This window comes from Sebastes fasciatus, chromosome 3 (assembly GCF_043250625.1).
Source record: "Sebastes fasciatus isolate fSebFas1 chromosome 3, fSebFas1.pri, whole genome shotgun sequence".
NCBI classification, from domain to species: domain Eukaryota; kingdom Metazoa; phylum Chordata; class Actinopteri; order Perciformes; family Sebastidae; genus Sebastes; species Sebastes fasciatus.
Genome location: NC_133797.1, coordinates 11,112,067 through 11,124,035, shown reverse-complemented (window position 1 = coordinate 11,124,035; position 11,969 = coordinate 11,112,067).

Here is an 11,969-nt window from a genome sequence, read left to right as displayed (position 1 = left end):
TTCTTTTCGACAGCATCCAAAACTTTCTCTTTATCCGCCTTGAAATCTCTAACAGCCCTCCTTCCTATAGAGAGCTTCGCCCATGAACGTGTGTGTGTGCCTGTATATGTCGACATACATCAGAGTCACGTGCGGTATCTAAATCCGTTTCGACGATGATAACTCCCCGTTTAAGCTGGTGGGGAGCTGATCGAAAAAGCCATGGGGTCCACGTGGGAGCAGACTCTGGAGACGTAGAGTCGCTGGAAGCAAAGAAGAATCAGAAAAGCCAAGACTCCTGCTGCTAACTGATAACAACATAAACAAATAGTCCCAGTTATACATCCCTCTTGCCTTCCTCTCTGCATCATATATTCCACTGTATGTGGCTTACAAAATGAACGAGTGCATATATTTCAAAATGTTGAGAAGAGTCTGCACATGCTAAAATCTATCAACCTGTAGCCTCGAATTGACCCGTTTCGCTGCCTAGGAGAAGTCTGTTCAATAAAAATGGTATTACAGAGTTTACCTCCTCCTCTTGTCATCTCCTCTCTGTAGACTGCAGACAGAGACAGACAAGGATCTAAAAGATAGCAGGCAGTCAGTCATTTTGGATAAATGGATAAATTCAGCAAGGAGCACATTCAACCCCAAAAGGACGGGGAGCCGCGGCTTGTTATTCTAACAGAGATGCTCCCTCAAAGAGGCAGTTTGCGACATTCAAGCTCAGAAAAGAAATACGTCAAATGTCATCACGAAATGAGCGGGATCAACACATGAAACTCCTCAGTGAAAACAGCCTACATAATGGAACACCATTCCCATCTATAGAGGTATAGAATCTGGTGTCTTGACAAACACAAATAGAGGATCTTAAAGCTCATAACTCCTTCTCCCAGAGGCACGCCGCTAAAACTGCAACAGCTTGCGTGCGACTTGCCAGGAGAAGAGAAGAGAAGGTAGCAGGCATCAAGGCGTGCTGGAGGCAACATGCCCAAACAAACGTCCACTGGCAGCCGGCGCTTTCTTTACAACTTACAAACTGCATCTTTAAGCAAAGATTAGTTTAAGGATTACAGGGCTGGATGCTTTTAGCTCCTTGAGAGAGCTCGATCTCTTTCCTCAGAGAGTTATCCTCCCTCCCTTTTCACTCATCCTTTATAGTCATTAAACAGAATGGAGATGTGTGATAGAGTGGGATGGGAGAGGGAGAGAAAGACAGAGGGAGAGGCTGAAAGAGAGAGAATTAGATTCTCTGACACCCCGCTAATTGAGCGATCTCCTTTGTGCCCGGCCCAGCCTGCCGAGTTTTAATTAGCAACTAATCAAATCAATATGGAGGCTGCCGAGCGAAGAGGAAGGCTCCTAGATCGTGAGACGGCCGTCTGGATCACAGCTGCCTCTGACCTTTGCACCTGGAGGTGCTTTTTTCAAGGCTGTAAATGATGAGGGCCAGTGGCACTGATGGCCGGTAGATCTCTTTGTGAGAGAAGGACGGAGTGATGGAGAGGTAATCTGGCATTACTCAGCTGCTTCGACATTAAGATAATTGAACCGGAGGGATAAGACCTGCGAGCTGATGTTCAAAAGGAAGTCTTTTAAAATGGCCATTTGCATGAGAGGGGGAGGGATTTTTTGAAAAGCAGAAATGTCCACTTTGTAACCTTTACATGCATGCCTAAATACCAAGGGTATTTATTATATGAATGAGACAAAGTGGAAGGTGTATGGATGCACAGCTGCTCTGCAGGCACACACTTTTAAAACACAAAAAAAATAATTTTTAGGGCTATTTAATCGCAATTAATCACATGATTGTCCTTAGTCCAAATTAATCACACATTTTTTATCCGTTCTAAATGTAACTTAAAGGGAAATTTGTCAAGTATTTAATACACTTATTAACATGGGAGTGGACAAATATTCTTGTTTTATGCAAATGTATGTATATATTTATTATTGGAAATCAATTAACCACACAAAACAAAGACAACTATTGTCCAGAAACCCTCACAGGTACTGCATTTAGCATAAACAATATGCTCAAATCATAACATGGCAAACTCAAGCGCAACAGGCAACAACAGCTGTCAGTGTGTCAGTGTGCTGACTTGACTATGACATGCCCCAAACTGCATGTGATTATCATAAAGTGGGCATGTATGTAAAGGGGAGACTCGTGGGTACCCATAGAACCCATTTTCATTTACATATCTAGAGGTCAGAGGTCAAGGGACCCCTTTGAAAATGGCCATGCCAGTTTTTCCTCGCCAAAATGTGGCGTAAGTTTGGAGTGTTATTTAGCTTCCTTCGCGACAAGCTAGTGTGACATGGTTGTTACCAATGGATTCCTTAGGTTTTTTAGTTTCATATGATGATGTCTCTTCACTGTAGCTTTAAAACTGAGCCCTCTATACCCTAAAAATCACAAGTTGCGTTAATACGTTAAAGAAATTAGTGGCATTTAAATAAATTTGCATTAACACATTATTATCGCATTAACATTGACACCCCTACTATTTTTACATGAATTGATGACATGTGCCTACACACACACACACACACACACACACACACACACACAATCACACACACACACACACACACACACACACACACCTTCTAACGCCCATCGTCAGACACACCACCTACCCTTCAACAAACCCTTGAAAAGTGTTAATTACAGATCAAACCTGATGTGATGCCTTGTGCCATCTTCAGAGTCATCCACATGAGCTGGAGATGAGAGGCAGAGCCACTTCTGCTCCGTCATCTGCCTCAGGAAGCTGTCAACACACCCTGACCTCCCCTGGAGGCGTCCAGCTGGGTTTGACGTCTTCTGGAGCCCGGGGGCCCCCTGGCTCCTACAGCTGCTACCTCTCACTCTCTGTCAAACACACACAAATACATAAACACTCACATGAAGTCACATAAAAGCACAAGCATTCACATGTGCCCCAGAGCACTAATATCCTTCTGATGCTTGCGTGCACGTGCACGCATCTTGTCACACGGGCCCTCAGACCATTAGTGTTCTTCACTCTCATCAAACACAAAGTCAAAGCATTCGTCTGCTTTACTGGCCAGCGACATTTGTGTGTTTCTTTTGCCCGCAAAGGCAGGATGATGTCATCAGGAAGTGATGTCATTTGAGTGTTGAGAGGGCACTGACAGCAGTGCAGGGGCCAAATTACACAACTGAAAAAAAGATCTTACCACAAATAGACTCAGCAGCATGAGCTCTGTCTGGCTAAGTGGAAAGAGAAAGAGTCCGTTAACGTGAGGTTCATTTCCTGTGTATCCATCAACTGCCAGTCTGTAGTCCTCGAACAAACAAGACACCAAACCCAAGCTCAGTGTGAGTTATTCTGAGTAAAAGCATCAACAAATTTCCCAATAACTGTGAAAAATAACAAATACAAGCATATGCCAACAGCAACAAGTGCAGCAGATTGTTCTAAAGCAAAGATAAGACAATATGGTAAAATAAAGGAGGGATGCCAATCTGAAAAAAATGGGAGTTTTCCTATCATTGCAAGTATTTTATTGTCTAATGGCCCCGAATCCCCAGATTGCTTGGGGGGATGTTGAAACTATTAACACATTTAGTAAAAATCCTTGGCTTTCAGAAGGCTGTGTGTCACTTTGATAGGTATTTTCATAATTTTGTAAACAAAATGCTTATGTTTGGGGGGCATAATAGAAAAAAAAAAGTTTTGTTTCTGGTATACTGAGAATACACAACCTTAAAGAGGATGATTCACCACCTGCGAATAACAAACTGACTCAGATATTGGCAGATGGGAGCCTGCAGCGGTAACTGCACAGAAAATGTCCATCAAGTATATGATGCAAGGAGATGCTGAGAAGATGCAGCTCTCTGACACCCTTTACAATAATCCTCTAGTATAGTTTGATGATTCTAGTATTTGATGATGTAATGAAATGCAGAGATGAAATGCAATGCTATACAATATGGGTACTTTGGGTACGATTTGATTGATCTTTTGTTCAAATGCGTGAAACAACCTATTTTGCCTGAGAAATACCTCTTGTAGCTGTGTGAATTACAACCATTGTCTGTGAGGAGCTCAGGTGGGAGTAGTGTGATGTAGAACGCTGGAGAAGCTTTTGAGGGAGGAGGTCAGGGTGGATGGTTGGGAGGACAAAGTGTACGATTTGACACGGGAGACCATTTAACTTTTATTTATGACCAAATACTTATCAGGATACTGGCAGAGAGAGCGAGATGTCATCGAAAACTAGAAGTGCAACCCTCCCAAATAAACAACTAGTGTTCAGAGTGCTACAGTAGTAGGCCTACAAACTAGCAAATGTTAGCATGCTAGCACGCTAATCTAAGATATTGAACACATAAACTGTATATAAAGATGGATGACGCGTCTCCACTTCCTCCCCACTGTGAAAAAAATTAAGTCAAAATATCCCAGATACAGGGGCTGCCATCTTGACATTTTGACGTCATTTGGAGCCAGAGTCTGAGCAGTAGTGAACGCGGGGGCTGGAGCCGCGGTATCGAGGTCACCCGCCCGAACCAATCGCGAGCCGAGCACGGCCGCAGCTCGTCAACGAGAGGGACTCACAGCTGCCAATCATGACGTCTCACCCCCTTTTTATAGCATCAAATACCTAATTAAAACCAAACTTAGCAGAAAAAATAACACTTGAACACACATCAGTGTGGTAAGAACTACCTAAAATGACAGAAACCATCTTTTGTAAAAATTATTAGACGTGGCCTTTGACTTTTAAGTTTGGCTCATGTCCCATTCGCTAACATGGAGGGGGCGGGATTTATACTGCAGCCAGCCACCAGGGGGCGATCGAGATGTTTTGGCTTCACTTTTGGGGAGCTGTCATGTCGTCCAATCTTTATATACAGTCTATGGGTGAACATGGTAAGCATTACCTGCTTAACATTAGCATGTTAAGGTTGAAATTGTGAGCATGTAAACATGCCCAATAGCCTCAAGAGTCACTAGCACAACTAAAAGTAAATTAAATCCAACCTGTTTTGTTTAATTTGGAGTACTTGTTGGGTCCAGTAAAATGCTATGTGATGTGATGTTTACCTTAAAGGGGAACTACGCCCATTTTCAAAATTCATACATTTTATTCCTATGGTCTAAGACAGTCCAAAAAATATTAGTAAACAAGAACAACTCTCTCCCAAAAACCAAAATAGAGTGCTAAAACCATAAAAATAAAATAGGAGTAGAAGGGTCCTTGAACTGTTTGCTGTGATAATTTGACTAGTACAAAAGAAAATGGCAATTGTTGTTAGTTGTTATGGTAACACCGGAACCCACATCTGTGGGGCCGTGAAGTGTTTAGTCGCAGCTCGCCGGGAAGAGAACCACCATGCAGCTGTTCGGCTCATTTTCCGTAATCAGTGCTGCACCAAAGACTGGCGGAACCAGCCCAAAAGCTGATCAGCCAGCTGTCTGCTGTAGTTAGCTAGCTAGCTAGCTTTCTAATTCTACCATGCTTCACACTGCTTACAGAAAACAAGCCAAACAAAGTTGTCACTCATCTAGTGATAGCAATATGCTTTCTTCACTGTGACAAGAGTGTGTGGATAAAGCATTAAGTGAATGTGCCTCATAACGGTAGGCCTACTACTCCACTGCTCATTTAGTCATTGTTACTGCAAAACCTCAGCGCAGAGTCCGCAACTTACCACGAGTCAGTGTAGAGTATAAAGTGTGGAGCTGCTCCATTGACAATGGAAACATTTTCTGTTTCACAACTGACAACAATACAATAGGATAAAGCTTATTTGGTTATAAAAAAAAAAAGAAAACAAACATTCTGTGGGTCCACAAAATCAGTCTCCCGTTCAGTGTCTATGGAGCAGCTCCAGACTTTATACCCGATGACATCACAAGTTTGAGACTCACTTCTCTGGTTTCTGGCTTTGAGAGAGAGAGTAGCTCATGTTCACAAATACTGATTGAATTTTCCTAGCCCATGGAAATAACATATTGGAATTCTTAATTTAGGTGGTGTTCCCCTTTAAGTAACATTACATACTCACTCATTTATTATTTAAGCCTAAACAGTAATCACTTCTCGGGCTGTGATTTACCGCGGGGCATGCTGTACATCATCCACATAAGAGGCCAAACTGCACCATAATGCTCAAGGTGATCTATAGCGGACAAATGAGAGGCCTAATTAATAACGGCAGCCTCTCACTGGCACCTCTTGGCCTCCGTGTTATTATATGTACATTAGCAGCTTGTGTTCATTGCCTTCTAATTAACCATTGCTTGGCATGTGGCGAGGGGGAGCAGGGTGTGCTGCTGTGTCATTTACCTGGACGACGTCTTCTCCACAGCAGCAGCAGCAGCAGCAGCAGCGGCGGCGGGATCCCCAGTGATCCACCCTAAGATGGGACCCGGAGGAGCATGATGCCCTTGAGGACAGCCGGGGACTGCAGGGCAGAATGGATGGCTGCATTCACAGCCATAAATTCACTGCTTCCTAACTATCTCATTCATCATATGCACACCAGACTCCTCCGCACCGTGAATACACCAACACATGCACACTTCCCACCCACCACTTCTACCTCCCTGGTTCGTCCTAGTAAATAAGGCATACAGACAGAGATAGGGCAGAGAGTGAAAAACATGAGATAAGTGTATCAGTGAAATGACCGTATGACAATGCACAGCCCTCTATTTCACCTTGGAATGTGTGAATTCATTCGTATTGGGGGGAGACAACAGTCCTCCTCTCTCTCTCTCTCTCTCTCTCTACAAAAGATACATTTTCATATCTTCTTCTCAGCTGGTCACCATTTATTCCAGAATTTTCTTCTGGTCTTTGTAGATACGGCGTCTGTCGGAGCTGTGTTGGGTGGTGGAATAAATCACATGGCTAGAAGTAGAAGCAAAATATGATCTTCTCATGCAACACCAGAATGGTAACATAAGCAAGACGTGTTTGCTTTGGTACAAGAAGCAGCCCTTCCTGAGACTTTGTAACCTCATAAACTTGAAATCACTTTTATGTTGTTGTTTACGCTAATGCAAAGGGTATTGTCTGCTTTCGATTGCGGTTACTGATTCTACTTTTTTTTCCCCCATAAATGCAGATTTATTGCGACAGAAGACGGCTTTGATCAAAGTTGAAATAATTCCTCGACTTTATTAGGAAAAAAAACTCTGACTGAGCTGTATTGTTCCCTGAAACAACTCTTGTAAAGATCTGTCAAGGAGTCAGATTTAATATCCAGCCGACTTTGTTTCCCACCCTGTGTCTGAATCTTGATATTAAAAGTATATTTAATGAATAAATTTATAAGAAAATTGCCTTTTGCACATCCACTTTTCACTTTTCTAATCGTCTTTGTTTTTCTTCCTCATTTCACTGTGACCCACTAAGTGATTTATGGTGGCAGAAGACAATGTAAAAAGACTTGGTAAAAAGAAATTTCTCTCCTTTGACTGAATCCACATTTCATACTTTTACTGCTATTCCAATATTAATTCTGTTATCGCTGAATCAATCATAATTAGTATTGCTTCTTGCCAACCAGCCTGGCCTGAATGCAATATGAGGACCAAGACCTGGAGGAGGAATCCTGAAGATGAGACATGTTTCTACTGCCCTCAAGTGTTCAGTGGGGGAACTGCCATCAAAGTACAAATAGAGCTGCTGGTATTAGACCTTACTGACACCATCTATTATCCACAGTGCAGCTGGACAAGGGGGCTCTGTGAAAACTGATGACATTATAGCAAGCAGCTAATAAGTTTCCAGACTCCAATGGTCCATCTCAGTTTTCCGTGGTAATGGATGTGATGTTTGCACAAGGACCTCGGTGTCAACTGTAAAATGCTTTCTTCCTGCCAGGAATTCGCAGCATTGAATTGCTTTGCTCGAGCTCCATCAACATCACACTGGGAAAGAACACCGAGAGACCAAATCATCTCACGGTACTCTCATTTCTCAGCAACAAGAAATTACTCGAGGCAATGGAGATTTTGTCTACAGGAATGGCAGAGGTTAGCAAGTGGAACACAAGGCCATGTGGATAGAGCAAAATATCTCCCATTTACTCCACAGACTGACAAATGTAGACTGGAATTCTTGCCATTGACAAAAACTTTTTTTTAACGCTATAATAAAAAAAAAAAACACTTAAAGGTAGGATGGGCGATCTTGAGATACTACCAAGAGTACACTAGATTTAAAAAAAATGATCCAACTGAAAAACTGAGCCCAGTGTTGCCAACTCTTTTCCAATTAAAGTAGCTAGCAGCAATAGCTCCTAAAGTCCCTAAATCTAGCGAAAAAGTCGCCAAGTTGGCAACACTGACAGTCCGCTGCTTCAGGCCTCCCTCCAAAGCCACTCCCCCAAAATTATAAACATAAACAACGAACATGGCTGTTCTTAGTACTCACAGCTGTCAAGCCAGCAGCTTGTGGAAGATTCTGGTGGCGCGCAATGAGTGTATGGGCAGAGTGCACGCAGGCTGGCATGTAGCCCGTCCAATCATTTCATTCAGCCTGTTTATTACAGTCCTATAACAGCCACAGACACCGTATTTTTTCTTTGTTTTTTTGACAGAGCATTTGATTTATTGATTACTGTCGGGATGTAATGAGAATTTCAACTAATATAACAAAACAATGTTTCTAAAATCTTTACCAACCCTGCCTTTAAATTCAGCAATGAATACATTCTGCAGTGCAATTGCAACATAACTACTGTTTGTTTTGAGATATTCTCCCTTTCATGGGAACAACGTTCTGCCAAAAAAAACAACAGTCCCTAAAATTGTTGGCTGTGGATTATCCAGAGCAATCGAGGTTTTGTTTCTAGACAGACGTGTTGCATGAGTGGGGGGGATTTTTATATGACTTTTAAATGTTTTGAGAAGCACAAACAAAACCCAGTCAGCATTGATTTGCAAAAGACAACTAGTCGTCAAGGCTAAAACTGGGTTAAATATGGTTGAAGTTAACTATATTTCAATGTGTAGTTAAAACCTGCTTCACATTGGAAATACAGTTATTCAAAAGTTTTTTCTTTATACCTGAAAATGGCCAAATTTGATGATTTGCAGGTCATTGATTTGGCAAATCAATGCTTATTGGGACTTCTGTTAACAACTATTCTATTGTTTGGTTGGCATAGTCCAAAGGTGGACATCACCGTGCTTCAATCTAGGTTTTTCTTCCAGGTCAAATGGTTCACCCATCTTTATTTTAGTTTGTTACTTAGATTCTGTGCTAAAGAAACTATTAAACACATAAGTATGGCATCAGCTTCAATATTTTCATACTCACCCGTTCTTCGAAGACACAACCAGGTTTGCTCTCTCGCTCCCTCTGCCTCTGGCTCTTTCTATCAAAGCGGGCCAAACAGCAGAATTTGTGTTTCCGTATTAATGTATTCTATTTGTTTTGAGAGCTGCACGTCTCCTCTTCTCCTCCACAGCGGTGCACTGAACCCTTCGGGGACATCTCAGAGATCCAGCTGACATATGGTACAGACTGGAGGAACATGTTGGAGGCTGCCAGGCTGTGGACCCTGGTCCCCAGATGTACGGTGGCATATTGTCTTCAAAAAGACTCTGTTGCTGTGGCAGAAACAGTGAGAGGTTTGCAAGGAATGCGTTTCTTCTGACTTCACATGTTTTCCTCCTCAAGCCATTTTCAGTTTGAAAGAGCCTCGGGACGTTTGTCTCTACTCACTGCGGCTCTCAGTGCTACTTAAGGCTCTGCTAGTTGTCAAGGAGAGCTAATACAGGTTTGAAGTGTGCTCCTGCTGCAATTTCTACACTTATTATAGGCTAATAAATAATGGAATAACATTCACTCATCAGCAGAATACAGGCAGGACTACATGAATGCTACCGATAACAAGCTTTTATTCCACTACCTAGTAGGCCTACTAACTCAATGCTATTGCTCATTTAGCATTTATTCACCCTAATCCATGATATCCACCAGCAATCTCTTCTAAAGTCATCTTTCTAACTTTTCAGTTGTAAAGTTACTATCTGTGGTCAACAAATGTCTTCACCGTTCAGCCCCTCTGTCTTGCTTGTGTTACAGTCATGCTCACGGCTGCAGCTATCATTGAGGACACTGAAGTTGTGTCCTCCGTATTATTTCTCAGAATTTGGGTCTTAGCAACCTAGCAGGAGTTACATTTTACAGGAAAAACTAGAATCACCGCCTCGTGGTTGCAGTTTACATCCATATCTTGTCCCAAATGTCATCACTTCATTATTTTATCCTGGTAGACATTTGTGTTAAATTGGATATGAATTCTTAGGTTATGGCCAAAAATGTGTGTTGTGAGCTCACTGTGACCTTTGACAACCAAAATTGAATCAGGTCATCCTTGGGTCCAAGTGGACGTTTGTGCCAAATTTGAAGAAACTCACTCAAGCTGTTCCTGAGATATCACGAGAATGGGACGGACATGAGGTCACAGTGACCTTTGACCACCAAAATCTAATCAGGTGATCCGTGAGTCCATGTGGATGTTTGTGCCAAATTTGAAGAAATTCCATTAGTGCGTTCCTGAGATAACGCGTTCACAAGAATGGACCGGCGTACAGATGGACAACCCGAAAATATAATATATATATAAAATACCCCATATACCCTCCACTAAACCACTGATTTAACCGCTATGTACAGATATAAATATATATATAGTGCAATGGTGCAGAGTAATGTAAAGGGTGTTGGAATAAATATGAAATGATTAATGTTACACGTTGCTTTATATTTATATATATATATTTCAGGACAACTTTGAATAAGCCAAACAAAATAAGCCAGAAATACTGACCATTCCTATTTTGTGCAAAATATTTTTTATACTATCTGGAACTTACGTACATTCCTATTTGATATTTTAAAGTTCTTGTGGCATTTCATTTCATACCTGTATATTAAATAGACTGGGTAACATGCTAATCTTTTTGAGCTGTAAGCAGCGTATTGCTCTTTATCCCCTCGACAGGGTAAGTAAATGCCACTATCCAAAGTTCAGTAGAAATTTATTTTTAAAAGCATTTTCTTTTTTTTTTTGCACAACTTTCTCCCCAGGGGAGCGTGTTTCTCCTGAAGTCTGGCAGAATTTCTGGTGAAGTGCTCTTTCAGAGATTCTTTATTAGAAAGTTCACAGTGAAGAAAAAGACATCATAGATGGGAGAGAGGGAGTGTTAGAGGCTTTCAAGGTTCCTGACAGATTTTAAACTCACAATATGGTCGGAGCCTTTGACCAAATCAGTCGATAAATTGCTCTTTGGAAGAATTTGGCCCCGCTTCTTTTGGTCTGAGCTCTTTGATACTTAACTTTACAGCATCCCCTCCATTTAAAAGAAACTGCAAGTACTACCAAACTGTTTACGAGCTATCTGATCAAGTGGTTTATTTCTTGCTACCAAGACAGACGACCTCAGACGTATTAATGTCAAAATGCTCAGTGCTAATAGAGCATGAAAGCCGTACTTCTCCAGCCGTTGTGATCTTTCTGAGCTTGGTATCCTGGCCGCCATCCCTGATCTTTAAAACGGCCGTGGCATAACAGTTTGTTTTTCTTTCTTTTACAAGGCAGCGCTTGAGTGCTGTGAACCCATGAGGGAGGCAGGCAGTGTGTGTGCTCTTAGCCCACGAGGAGCACTTGGACAGAGATGTTGCATTAGCAGGCTGTTACCTCGCCTCTTCAGAGTCTAATGTGAGGTCAGCAGCCAGACTTTAAAGAGGTTGGGGACAAGACAAAATACACTGAGGACCCAGGAAAAAGGTCACACTGGCGAGAGGATTGCAGGGGCAGAAAGCCAGGGCTTTTTACAAGCTGGCAGTCGTGATCGCAAAGATGTGGCTTAATAGCTGCTGGGGCCACAGCGACAAGGATGTCCTTATTAGAGGTTTGTCTGGCGTTGGAGCACAAGTCCTCTCCACAGTCCGGTATATAGTGTTTATGGATG